The sequence below is a fragment of the Cupressus sempervirens genome, chromosome 2 (assembly GCF_028749045.1).
Source record: "Cupressus sempervirens isolate cs-2001-9-10 chromosome 2, ASM2874904v1, whole genome shotgun sequence".
NCBI lineage: Eukaryota > Viridiplantae > Streptophyta > Pinopsida > Cupressales > Cupressaceae > Cupressus > Cupressus sempervirens.
In genome coordinates, this window is record NC_143119.1 from 187,306,619 (window position 1) to 187,322,001 (window position 15,383).

A 15,383-nucleotide genomic window follows, 5' to 3' on the forward strand; every position below is an offset into this window, starting at 1 on the left:
TGTAGATAATGTAAATTGAGTTTAAAAAAAATGGTTCAATGGTCAAGTTTAGAATTGATCAGTACCAGGTGTTCATCAAAGCATTTTGAGAAGTTAGATGTCTGAAAGGCAAAAAAAAATTAGCCGGACCCATTTTGGGCCTAACTAATTCCGTCAAATTAGTAGGATGTTAGGATTTGGGGGTGTCCAAAGGATATTACAATGTTTCAAACTCATTTTGATGCATTATCATTGAGAATCAAATGAATTATTAAAATATATACTTGATGATAAATGGGTTGCATTCAAGAAAAGTGTGGGATAAGTGAAAGGCAAAAGGACTAGTCAAAGTACATGATGAAGACATATGGACAGATCCTCTAAGCTTCAACCTAGATAGATTCCTACCATCAACTGGAGGGGAGGATGTAAATATCATGGTAAGTGATTTAAGATTAGCACCCTTTGGATTAGGTAGAAGGGTATGCCTTGGAAAAGCCTTGGGTTTACAGAATATACACGCATGGTTGGCTAGAATGCTACACCATTTCCAATGGCTGCTTTTGGAAGATCAACCAATTGACCTCAAAAAAGTATTCAAGCTTTCATGTGAGACAAAAAATCCACCATATGCCAAACATATTAGGAGGGACACTATGCCCTTTTTTAGAAAATCATAGAAAGGTTTGGAGGCAAATGGTTTATCAAGTTCCCAAGTTCTATGTTTTTGTAAAGGAATTATGACCTTACCCTTGTAAATTCCTTTGAATTTTTGCTTATCTCAATACTATTAAAATATCTTGTTGACTACCTTTTTAAAACATTTGGGACATCTAAAAAGTAGCAAGATTGAAAAGGCAAGCATTATTTCTACTAAAATTTTGAAGTCAACTGGTTGCAAAGCTCATCAAAGGAAACCAGCATGATGGAAGACCATGCAAGGAATCCACTATCAAAGAAAGAATATCCACACATTGAGGAGGAAAATGTAGAGAGAAAAAGACCATGTAAGCAGGGGCTGGTCCATGTAGAGCTAGAAAAATGACGACAAGCAAAGGACCTCTATGTTGTAGAGGCAAAGACAAAAGGGGATTAGAGATTAAAAGCAAATACATAGTGTAAGTTGCAACCTATAGCAACCCACAGCCACATAAGGAGGAAGTTATTTTAGGTGTGTGAAGAATGGAGGAGTACATTGAGGGAATTGTAGAGGAAATTCATGTGAAAAGGTAGGGCAGCCCAACAAAATGGGCAGAGGAGTGCTCATGCAGTCAGAGAGGAGACACCCAAATCTATAGGGAGAGAACATTAGCAATAATGCCATTGCATTTCCATTTAAGACTAGGAAAAACCACGGCATAAGCATTGAAACAAAGAGTAAAAGGAAATAAAGATGAACAATATGATTGGCCATTTTCATCCTTAATTACACTTTGATGCAAAGAAAAATGGATATGATTTATAAATGTTCCAGGATTGGTCATCCATGGACACTGCAATTCCTTCACCTTCAATCAGCCAACCAAACATTATTTGGCAAGTTATATCAGTTCTAAGTAGTAGCTTATGTAGTAGGGGAAGTATGTAGAGGATAGCTATCATTTTTTTAAGCAAAAGGAATCCCCTCAGGCCAAGCCGTGGTGGAAAAGGAAGACATCAAAAGAAAATAGAGAGGAGCAGTGGCATGGACCAACGAACAAAAGGAGAGGAAGCCACACACTGAAGAAGAACAAAGTAGTTCTATTATCCCACATTCGTTGGGAGAGAGCATTTTCACTTATTTAAATTCCAAAGTGCTCACACACCATAATGTCAACAAGATAAAAGCTTTTGAAAGTCGTGGCCGGTAGAGGGGCCCACTTGGCAGGCGGGTGAATATTAAAATGTTTTGACCGAAAAAGCAAAGAAGTTTGCTGGAAAAGTTGAGGATTTTGGTGGTCATCATGTCACCACTAGAAAATGGGATGGTTTCACCAATAGCGACATGATGACCTCATAGAAAGTTGAAATTTTGGCTAGTGACCTCCTAGAAAGTTAAAATTTTGATGAGAGATTGTAAGGATTGTGGGACCTGGTGGTAGTGGTGACGATGACCAAAATTTGACAAGTGGCAACATGTGGTGAGCAGACTGATGAAATGGGAAAGAAACATGGCAATCCAGATTTTAGGATGCACCAAATGGTGACAAGTGGCAGTTCCAATGGTGGTCACCATGTTGCCAACACGAAGTTGCTCGACCATTAACATAGCAACATGGTGACTCAATTAGAAACTAACACGTATCAATAAGCTAGTAGTGAGGTGGCACTAATATGGCATGATGAGGTGGGTTTATGACCAAATGTTGAGGTGGCATAGGTGGCACATGTTGCAAGGTCGCTATGTCGTTAATGACATGGTAGAATGTTGACTAGGATAGCGATATAGCAACTAATGAAGTGGCTTGATGACATGGAAAAGCAGAGGATAAATGAAATGATGCCACATGGTGCTAGGTGGCAGAGGTTGACTAATTAGGTGTTGCAACATGGCAACCCGATCAAAGGGGGTTTGACCTGAAATGGAAGCTAGAAAGGAAAAATAAAATGTTTGAAAATGTCATTTTTTTAATCTTTTTTCAAATATGCTCACGTTCAAAAAATTTTAAAGCAAAAAAGGGTTATTCTCTAAAGTTTGCACTTTAGTATATTTTAAATTTTTGAAAAATTCAAAAGTGCAAACCAGAAGCCATGTCAAGGGCATATTTTTCAAACTGAGATTCAGGGGGTTTTTGTTAAGTGAATATAGGCATATTATATATCGCCGAAATTGGGAGAAGACAAACTTTTCGATTATGTAGTTTGTTTTCACATAGGAAGTCACTAGTTCAAGTTATAAGTAGAAATGTAAATTTTGGGCCTTCTTAGTAAAATGGCTGAAAATTGAAAATACAGTTATAGGCTTGGTAAATCTTGGTAAAGATGCAGTTAGGGTCAAATTTGGTTACCTTCAATCAGTTTAAACTCAAATTTTTACCAGCATTTCATGAGGCTTTCAAATTTTTGGCAAATATAATGGTTTTCATCATTGAATAGGAGATATTTCAAGTCAGTTATAGAATATTGATGAGAACTAAATAGGATCAAATGGGTAGAAAGATGAAATAGGTTTTGCAACTGCAAGGGATGGAATTTCAAGTGGACACATGTCATCTTCAGATTAGATCTAGGAATTCACTCGCTTCTATATCTTTCTTTCTTTCATCCATTGTTAGGGGTTCTAGTTTTGAAAAAAAGTGACTCACTGTTGTGATACCATAGGGGTTCTAATCTTGATTTTTCTCAGATCTATAAGACCAATGGTTCTAGTTTTGATGTGTTTTCATTACTGTGACACCACATGTTCTTCATCAATTTCTCTTGTATGAATAGCAGTAATGAAGATAATACAGCTAGTTCTAATTTGTTAGGCATTTTTGTGTTTTAATTTCATGCATATGAATGTATAATTTCAAGGAAATGAATACAATTGAGCAGAAACCTCTTTAGTTTCATTCTAATTCTTGTCTCCTTCCTCTATTATTTGTAATGTTTTGTGTTTAAGAACAAAGAGCTTAAACTCATTTGCAATCCCTTAAGGTTGTATGTCTGGATAAGTTTTCTATTGGAACAAAGAGCCAAGTAAATGCTTATTTACCTTGTCAGGGTTGTAGTTTTCATTAGGAGGATATTCAGTAAGTAGTGAGAATTCTTATGAAGATAGATGGCTATTTACAAGGTGAATGGATAGATCAAATATTTGAATATATGAGAATGTTTCAAGTACCCATATGTATGTATTTGATTCATAGAATTTCTCAATGGATAAGGCACTAATTAGTTGTAGGATTAATTAGTTCTTATTGTTGCATATTTGGGGTTTTGTTGAAATCAACATCATTAATCAGATGTATTTCCCTTTCATGTTGAAGAGCTAAAAAGGATGCCCTCACTCAGCTTGTGAATTCCATAGAGTTGCAACTCGCTACTACATATCTATGTTATTGCATAAGTATTAGGAGATATAAGGGTTAAATCTAAGTTGTTAGATTCAGGAATATGTTTAGCATTGGTACAGTATTAATTGAATCTGAGGTTCACCTACCTAGGTTTTGTAGAGCCTAAAGTAGAAGAAGGCTCTAGCCTTATAGTTTCCCTAGTGTCTAAAAGGATATGTTAAGGATGGGAGTTAGTTGCCCCTAGATGTGTCTTATTCTTGTCAGGGTAATTTGAAACCTATGTCATTTCAAAACACCAACAATAGTGTCAGTCACTAATTTCTGAATTTCATCTACACTCACTAATATAGGATTATCACATAATTTAACCTGTAGTGTAGATTGATCAAGTATCTTTTTCAAATCTTCCTCTATTAGGGGTTGATATTCTAAGCAGTGAGACCAAAAACATCCTTTACTATAACTGTTTCAGTATTTACACTTGATATTTGTTGAAGGTTGACATCTAGCAATTGTGTATCTTGTACACTCTGTTCTTGTTACTAGTCTTCCTCAGTTGTTGTATGTTCATCCACATTCCTTTATGTACCTCCCTCAACTATGTCCTCATTGTTATCATCTTCTTCATCATCTTTAACCTCAATAGGCTCTCATTCTCCTTATTTTACTATAGCTAGCCCATATGTAATTTTCCACATTTATGTTGTCTTCTTTACAATATCTTCAATATTGTTCTACAATATGTTGAAGGCTCTATATTTTGGGACAAATCTAACAGCATATTTATTTATGGCTTTAGCGATTTGTGCCTTACTAATTTCAGGCATGACTTGAGCAAGGATGTCTCTCTGATTTGCCTATCTAGGTTCAAACAATAATGCCATTTTTGCTCCACTCTTTCATACAAACTTTTAGGCATAGAGTTAGCAATTTCTAGTGGGGCTTTCTTAAAAAAAATTGTCATGGCATATATTTACTCCTCCAATCGATTCTTTTCAATTTTACCAAGATTATCAAAATCAATGTGAGAAAATCCTAATAAATTTACATTATTCCTAACATTCTCACATTGGTTTTACTAGATCTGAAGCTTGATTATGACTCATCACTTGGAATTGGCTATTGTCATCTGATTCTATTCTTTCCTCATCTAAGTTAGCTAGTGCAATGTACTTTCTCCTTGGTCTTTTCTAAGCTCCTCCTCCCTCCTCTATAGGTTTGGCTTTCTCTTTAGCCTTTAGTGCAATGACATGTACACTAGTCCTTGTAGTAGGTGTTGTAGGTTTGGGTTGACTTGGTTTGGCAACCTTTTCGGGTTTTGTCACTGTTTTTCCCTTAGCCTTTATTTTCTTCTTATTAGTAGGAGTAGGTGCTTCCTTAGCTTCTTCTTCCTCAAAACCTTTTGTAAATTCTATCTCTTCCTCTTGTTGATCTTCTCCCATTCCTTGTGTTAATGCAAGTGGTGCTTGGGTCTAAATGTATTCTTCCTCTTCATCCTCTTGCCACTCAGCACCTTCACCAAATTTAGCTTTTAATTTCTTTACCAACTTCTCTTTCTTCTTTATGATAGGGGCAATCTTTAGTTCCATGGTAATTTTAGGTTTAGCCATCTCATAATTACCAAATGCTTTGGCATTTTTATCTATTTCTTTTATAAGTAATGCATTTATTGGTGCAGAGGCTCATCTACATTATTTCATAGCCTAATAGCCTTAGCCATATTACCCTTGGAGTTTTTTCTTGAACAAATGTATAATCAACATCAACTAGGAAACAAACATCATCATAATGTTTTTACACTAATGATACTGGAATCCTCAATATTTTCTTCATAGATTGCTTGAAGCCCTCAAAGTAAAAGGTCATAACTGACTCAAAGTTCTCACCCAATTATTGTATGAACTCACCTATTTGTACTACCATAGACCTATTTATTTTCCATGACATAGTGTCAAATGTAGAAAATGTGTTCTGAACATAGAAGAAGATACATATCAAGATAGATCCAAATTTTCATTGAGCACTCTTTGTTTTCCTTATTGCTCCTAGGTTTTCAATCAATTATTGTAGTTGTAGCTCGGCAAGATCATATGTGTGATCTTTCTTAACAATTTGTAATCCACATCCATTACAATACAAGGCATATTGTTCAATCTATTAGATTGGTAAAACTTGTGTGCAATTACCCTTATTGCAAAATCTACCAATGGTTCTGTGATAGTGTCTATTATCATTTCTCTCTTATTCCACATAGCCCCTATGTTTTTCTCAATAACTTCTTTTCAATCACTCCTCAAAATCTTAGGCTGATCTAGGGTTGGATATCATGTTACACTATGGATTATTCTTTTAGTCATTTTGATAGCCCATTCTCTAACCATAGCGAATTATCATGAATCCTACTCAATACAATCCAATTCCATTAAGTTTTGAAAACATTTAGGAAATCTAGGGCACGAGTTAACCCTTTCTTCTCTAAAATTTTAAATTCTTTCCTTAACACATTGTTTTCACATAGTTTATCATATGTGTGTCTGATCTCCATATCTCCAATACTCCCAATTTTATAGTTGTAATATTTTATGACATCTTGAACCATTAAAACTTTCAGTGGTATCATGGATAACACAACGAAGGGGTCTTGTTTATATGAAATGTCCAGTATGGCTTTGAAAATTGGTTGTTTGACCTCATTGCTAACTAATTGAACATTCAAAACCTCTTTACCCTCTACTTCTTTTTTCCTTAGAAGAACTAAGACCCATTATATGAAACTAGGGTTTATGAAATTTAAAATAGTGTAGCTTGACACACATTAAATACCTTGCAAAATCTAATGAAGTGATGTTGAATCATTATTTGAATCTTCTACAATTGCTTTGGATGGAATTTTTAGATCACCTCTTGCTCTTCTTGCTCTTTCTCAATTTTGAAATAATGTAAAAATGAGTTGAAATCGATCAAATACCCTTTTGGAGTACTAAAATTAATGATGAGTACTTATATAGTTGTAAGCTTGGCATCAACTAATTTTAGGCTCACTTGACATCCACTATTATTTCATTCATTTGGCAACCATTACGAGCTTGACATCAACTAGCATATCACTTTGCACTCATAGGAAACCTTTCATGCTCGACAATAACATGAAAAACTTGAAGATTTTTCTTTGATTCCTAATAACGTCTTGCATCTTTGTTCATGCTTATGCAAACACTTAAGGAATAAATTCTTTGGAACTGATGTATGATATAAATTTTTGAATATTAGTCCAACATACCTATTGATTGCTTAGTTTGATGAAGTGTGATCACATGACCCATTGGGTGAAGTAATCCCTTCTCCACTTGATGTTTTGCAATCCTCCTTTTTCTTCCATGTCTTGTTTATTTTCATTTATGACATTTTCAACATCTACCTCTCCTTTGCCTTTATTAAACTCACAACTTGGTGCCTTTGATCCTATTGGACAATATCGATTGATGTGACCAATCTTAAAATAGCTAAAACATGTGGGACTTAGCCACCTCTTGTAGTCATTTCTGAAGTGTGTTCTAAGATAATTCTCAAGAGCATGTGGTTGGACTAACTGCCAGCCTTTCCCTTCAAGATTCATGACATTGCTTCATCACCTCCTATGTTTTATAAGTTTAGTGGTTGTATCGGGCATTAACAAGTTGATCTTTTGGTGCAACGATAACTCTAGCTTGTAACAAGTGGTATCAGAGCTTGGTCATAGGTTTGAATCTCCTTGGGTAATGATGAGGGGGGAATTATTGACTAAGCACCAGCCTTCCCCTTTAGGATTCATGACATGACTTAACAGCCTCCTATGTTCTATAAGTCTAGTGGTTGTATTGGGCATTAGCAGGTCAATCTTTTGGTGCAACAAAAACTCTAGCTTGTAACACATGTTCATACTCTTGATAATAGTGATAGCTATATCTTGTATTATAATCCCATTTGTAAGAGTTTCCATTGTTCTTTACCTTTGTTTGCCTGTTTGATGACCACATGGTTTTGGATTTGCACTCAAAAGCTCTATGTCCATACTTCTGACAGTTGTAAAAATATCCTTCAAATCTTTGTGTATGCATGGTCTTAGTTCTGCATTCATTTGCTTGATGACCTTATTTGTTTCACTTATAGTAGTGAACTATGCTCTTATGCTTGACATTATGATTTGTAGTTTTTCTCATGTGCACATTAGCAGTATGTCCTTTCTTACTACAATTATGACAAGTACATTTGGAATTCTTACCTTTGTTGTTCCTTTCTTCAACACTTTTGGATGAATCTCCTTCTTCAATACTTGCGTATCCTAGTCTAGATGTATCATTATTAGATCTAGGGGATCTCAATAATTTCTCAAAGTATTTGATTGCTTCATTTGGTTTGTTGAAACTTTTAGCAAATGCATTTTCCCCTTTTAGGTCATTATGTAATTGCTCATTCTATAGCTTCAATGTTGTTATCTCAATGTCTTTGACATCTAATTCATAGTCGGCATTCATCATTTGACTCAAAGTATCCAATTGCATGTTAGCAATCTTAGTTAGCTTTGATGTTTTCTCTTCCAATCTGTTGGTCAAAATTCTTTTGTCATCTTCAATAATGGCTTTATCTTCGATAGCTTTCTTTTTTTGTTCGGTCACCTCACATAGTAGTATGGCTTGTGATTCTTGCTCTAACTTGACATATCTAATTTCTTTAGTTTGGGCTCTGCACTTTTTCATTAGATTTGTAATTGTTGTATCAAATTCATTGGAGTATCCATTAGCAAATAACTTAGTAGTGTCCATCTCTTTGTATTGTGTGTTATTCTCCTCAGTAGAAATTTCCTTCCTTCTCTTCAAAGATTTTTTTAAGTCTTCTCTTGCTTCATTCAGTTGATGTAGAATGAGTTGTATTTCAATTCCTAGGTTCTTAATGATCTTTCCCAACTTGTAGACTTCCATTTTCAAGATCTTTCTTCAAAGCTACAAATATTCTCTTTTAGAGAACCTTGCCCTAATACTAATTGTTGGAATTGCAATAGGAAAGGTAAACTTCTAGGGGGGGTGAATCAATAGTTTGAATTTTTACCCTTAAAACATTCGCCAGACATCCATCTCTTACATTCACTAAGTAAATTGAAATACCATGTAAATCATGTACATCTAAATCATGTAAGCAAGTAAGCATTTCACACATATATGACACCAGATATGATTACCCAGAAACCCTCCAATTAGAAGTTAAAAGTGGGGTGGGGATGACACCCATAAATCTTCACTACTATAGTAATAAAGTGAATCCAATGAAGGTTAAAATGGTTGATCATGAAACACGATCTACCCTGTAAAAGGTTTTCCCTATTAAAGGCTTACAAAGACTGTTAGGTCTTACCCTGTTAAAGGATTTCAACACCTTGTTAAAAGTGTGTCTTGTTAAAGGACTTTAACTCACAATTAAGTAAGCACCTTGTTAGAGGATTTCAATATAGCCTACTAGGACTACTCTGTTAAGAGATTTAACTGATTCACCTACTAGAATGTCTCAGCATTGATCTTGTGGTTAGCACTTGGTTGGTTGATGACATATCACCTCTAAAATGATGTATTTTTTATCCTTCTTGATTAGATGTCTCGTTGTTGTATATTATTCCTTTCCTCTATTCTCCTTTAACTGATTCTACAATGCAATTACAATTCACAATTCCTTAGCTACCATGAATACTCTATTTACGCATGCAAACTTTTCTCTCTGCTCCTTCCACATTCCTTAGAAAGTTTAGGGTTTGTCCTCCTTAAGAAGATCTTGGTGACTTAGGGTTAGGTATGAATCAATAGATGAGATTCATCCATTTTTCTACTTAAACCTTCCCTTTTTCTGATTGGATGCATGCAATTCATAGGGATTCCAAATTAAGATTTGTCCATATCTTCAAAATATCATAATTCAATCTGTAAGTCGACTCAAAAATGGTTTGCATAGTAGTTTGTGCCATTACAAATAACTATGACAAAATTGTCTTACATAGCAACTGAAGTCTCTAATGCTTGGCATATACTGATTTCTATACTATGACTTGACATTTGAATAACTCGGCATCCACTGTTTACTCAGCTCCTAAATCACTTGATATAAACATATAAATTGTATGCTCGACACTTGAGTGACTTGGCACATGAATGACTCAACATGCTCTATCTTATACATGTTGTGCTTAGCATGTACTACTTATTTGGCATAAACTAAGTAAATGACTTAAGTGTGTAGACACTCATTAGTCAAAACCAATCTAAGATCAACAAAGAAATAATTTAAAATAATGGGAAGGTGCCAAAATAATAATTTTTATCAATGATTTCATAAATTATGAAATTGAGGAATAGGGAATGTGTCAATCAAACATTTAATTGGAAAGTACTTCTTGAATAATTGCATCGTTTGCCCCTTTATTCGCTAGCCCATCCACTAGCAAGTTGCCTTCCTTGTATGTATGAGAAACTTTATAATCTAGAGAAAAAAAAATACAATACCTAATCTAAAATTGGTTTTCCAATTTGGGGTTAGGCCTCTTCTCACAACATTAACTACATTTAATGAATCTTCTTCAATTTTTAAGTTTTAAATGTCATTACTAGAGCACATCCTTAGCCCTTTTACTAATGCTTTTGTTTCTTCTATATAATTAGCCATGATTCCTATTAGTTTAGTGAATTTTAAAATGATTGCACCATTTTGATCATGGACTATACCACATATACCAACAAGACCTGGACTCCCTCTAGATGCTCCATCAAAATTAAGCTTATACTACTCTGCCTATAAGGAGAACATTCAATTGGCTTGTTCTCTATTGCTATACTTCCCTCTCTTCCTAATACAAGAAGGAGTAATGAGACCTAGAGATATCTCCTAACCTCGGCATCCCAATGACTAAATGAATCCTCACTACAAATTTTATTATTTTTGACTTCGACAATACTACTTTCTATTTTATTGAGGAGATTACCCACATCCCCTTTTATTCCTTGAAAGATTCTCCTATTTCTTTCCTTATTAATTCCTCATACTAATATTGAGGGAGAAAGCTACCATAATTCCCCATATACATTTTTAAAATGGCTAACAAACAAAGAATTAAGATGGTTTTAAAGGTTTTGAGTTGAGGTTGACATCCATCCTAATTTACTTGCTAGTCATTACTAACACTCGTGTGCATATTAACATTCCTATAGGAGGCAATTTATTGTTTCCTCATTTTGTTCACATAATAAGCATATAGAGGGCCCTTCAAAACCTATTTTTCTAACTCAACTACTTGTGAGTATCATGTCTTACAAAGCTGCCCATAAAAACATACACGCCTTACGTAGGCATTTTTTATCTCAACATAATTGAAGGGGTGATTTTGATTTGGAGATGGATCTTGAAATGTTAATCACCTCATATCATGCATTAATTATAGATTCCCCTGAATTAGACTTCTCTTTGAAATATGACTTGTTATCCATTCCTTTTCTCATTTTTTTCTTCTAGTTCAGCTCTCTCACCTTATATTTCTAGTTTTTCTTCAAAAATAAAATAAACGTATATTATATTATGTTGTAGTACTTTCTGCTTAATGTATTCCAATTTCAATATAAAATAGAAAAATTTTGAGCCTGCAAAGACACAATAATTCCACCATTGTTCTAACAAGTTCATAAATTTTTCATCTTGAAACCACATCTTGTCAAATTTAAATCAGCAATATATAGGCTTTTTCCTCTATTATTTCAAACCTTACAAGAAGATGATCTAAACCACCAATATTAAGGTTGGTTTCTAAGAGAGTATGGTTGAAATTAGTAATATCTCCTTCAAATAAAAATATGTCAAGTTTTTTCTACCATAAAATTCATGTCTTCCCTTTTTTTATTCCAAATGAATCATTCATTCTGCATCTAGATGTATATTATATTATTTCTATTGACCCAATTATTAAAATCCTTTATCGATTGAGGTTGATAAGAAATTCCTCATTTTTTTCATCCCTATGTAAAATTGCATTAAAGTCTCCTCCAATAATACAATTATAACATTTTATTTGTCAAATAAGAGATCCAAATCCTTCAAAACATCATTTCTACCTATTGTGGATATCATACCATAATATTTTTATAAGAAACAACTTTAGGTTACTACTGATACTACCTATCCAACCCCCCATCTAATTTTTTTTTTTTAGCATGAATCTCAAATGTAATTTTCCTGGAATCTCATAATATTAGACAACCTTCTAATGCACCATGAGCCTCAAAGGCCTTTCCCTAGCAAATTCCTAACGTCTTCCTAAAAATGTTAGATTCCTCTTTTGATAGTTGAGTCTCCTAAATTAAAATAATTTATGATTCCATGGATTTTAAGGTACATTTGAGTAGTCATTATTTTTTAGGGGTATTTAGGCCCCTAAAATTCCAATATGTTAACTCTATGACTCTATGGGAAGGCACTTCCCCTTCCCATTTAGAACTATGGATTTAAGCTTTTCCATTTTGCTAGACATTCTTGTAATCTCAATCTAGCTAAGGATTTCATACCTCTTTTCTTGTTTACTTTACCAAGGTTTGGATTTCTCACGCCTTTACAAGTTTTATCTAATCCAAGAAGATTCTCTTTTACTGTAAGATCCACTTCTTCATTGTTAGTGATTTTCTATGTGTCGAAGTCATGTTCATCCCTTGATGTAATATGCTCAACTATCTGCAAGTGTTTGATTTGATCATGCTCCTTGGTTTCCTTTTCTAATACAATATCTTCCTCATTGGTTTCATTGATATTCAAATATCGTATACAACTTCCAAATCCATTGACATATTATTTTGGTTGAGAGTTTATTAACCTATCTTTGAGTTTTTTAATTCATTGGCAATATTCTCCATGTTCTGATATGGATTATTATTAATTTCTATCATAATAACCTCCTTCAACCTTGTAGATTTAATATTGTCTTGCTTCCTTAGTCTATACCATGTGCCAATGTCTTTACCCACTTCCTCTATAAGATTTAATAAAGATTTGAGGTTAGCTTCTAGTTCGGAGATGATCTCTTCCTAATTTTTACATTCATAACCACTTCCTTATTCAGGGAGAGGATGTCATTTTCTTGTGTTGGGATCTCTAGTTCAAAACCTTGTTTAGTTTCCTTACTATTTTTTACCTGATGATTTTGAGAGGGTAGAGGGGATAAAACTTCACAACCACCCCCTACTCTTCAAACTTGATCACAATAACAATACTTTTCTCTGGTTGCTAGGAAGAATAACAAATCCTGACATTTTGAGGACCTTGGATGTGTTAGAGTAATTATTTGTTTGCACTTATTAATTAAATCACTTTGACTTAATTAATTAAGTTGCCTATTACTCTAGTTTTCTTAAGCTATCTTGTAGGTGCATATAATTAATATTTTATTAATTGTATTGTGCAACCTAGCTTTTTTAGGCTTTAGGTTACCCTTTTCAGGTTTCAATCTCCTTTTTTAAGGATTGGTCTCTTTGTATTTTTCATTATGAAGATTCATTGAATAATATTTTCTTCGTCTAAGTTTTTTAAATCAAACCCTTGCCTCTTCTTGTCTTTTTCTTCTCCATGACAGGTTTTCCGCATGCAGGTTTTCTTGGGCTTCATGGATTTGTTGTACACTTTTTCTCAAATCCTACATGGTATCAGAGCCAGATCTATTGTAGCTTGTTCGATGTTTCAAGAAAAAGGGAGAACAAGGGTTTGGCGAATCAGATCTGGTGTTTTTTTGGGTTTTTTTGAGAAAATAGGGGGGCCACCAATTTTTAGAGCAATTTGAGGCCAAACGAACATCATAGATGGATTTAGAAGGCGTCAAAACCCCCATTTTGATATAAAGTTTATCTGATTTGGACAACGTTGATCTAGGAGGCAAAACAATTTTGCCCGGTAGGGCCTTACAGCCCTTAGCATGTAGATTGAGACACAATTTTTTTTTTAAATTGCATTTTTTAAAAAAAATTCGCGTAGCATAGGAAGCCACCACCACACCACCATTGTGTAGCCTAGGAGCCACCGCAGCTAGCTGCACTGCAGCAGAACCACCACAGCTCTACCGTTGCCGATAGGCCACCCACCCACCATTGCCACCGACGTCTTCTGCCCCTACGGCCACTGCCACTAGTGGAAGCCACCCTCTTGTGGCCCTGCCTACTCAGTAGCCCACATGGCTTTTTTAGACAGTTGGCACAATTTTCAGGTGCCACATCGCATCTACCACGTGGACCCAGCCACGTCACCACCACACGTCAGCCCCCTGCCACATGGATGCCATGTGGCCCTTTTTTGCTGTGACGACCCCTAGGCCATCAAATTTAAGCTCTAGTTTTTTTATGTTAGCATGACATCAACACTGCATCAACACACTTGTAGGCTCTCCAAGGTCCCTTTTTGACCTACTTGTGCTTTTTTGGACGTAACTTGAGCATAAGGATGTCTTTTTTCAATCCAAAAAAAGTGCCAAAAAGCTAGTTCCGAGACAGAGATAGTGGTATAGGATTTTTTTGGTTTTGATGTAGTTTAGTTTCTTTTTTTTGTAGTTAAAGTCCAAAGTTCTATTTTTGACTCTCGCGAGCATTTCTTGTGCGTCCCATCTCCATTTTTTGAAAACATGATATATTTGGAAAGTTGGTTTTGTCTACTTTTTAGAAATTATTTAATTTCTTTCAAATTCTACCCCATGCTCTTTCTATCATGTTTTTGGCATTTTTGCTCTATGGTGGATATCTTGGGTGTTTCAGGTCCGAGGATCGTTTTCTTGGCATGGGATCTTTTGTTTTGGGTTGTACTATCTTTTGTATTAGCTTTTTCCCTTTTTTATCATAGTTGATATCATTTGTAAGCATATTTATGCAAATGCACTGAGATAAAGTGCCACTCTTGCGTTTTGAGATCCTTTTCATCATTGTGGTTTGTTGTACTCGCACTATTTTATAAATTGCCATTGGGGGATAGTTGATTGCCATTTAGGCCCTCTTCCTTTGTCAAGTGAGTGTCCCTTCCACGACATTAGCCCCATGTTGTGTCGATGACACGTGCCTTTATAGGTGTCTGTACCTCACTCTTGATGTGTTTGGTTCTTATGTTGTAGGAGATTTTTGGCCCATCTTTTCAGTTGCCTGTCACTTCACCCCGTATGTATTAAGGGGGGGTTATTTTGTTGTTTCTAATGCTTCCTTGGTTTGATTTTTTGTTGGAGTGAGCTCTGTATTTAGTATTTTGATCCTATATACTAGGCGATTGTAGTGGCTGGCTACCTATGCATTTCGGTGAGATGGATCACCTACCATAAAGACACTCTTGGTTCATGCCTTCTATTTCCGTGGAGGATCTTCAGATCAGCAATTTCTTTCTGACAGAGTTTGTGGCTTATTT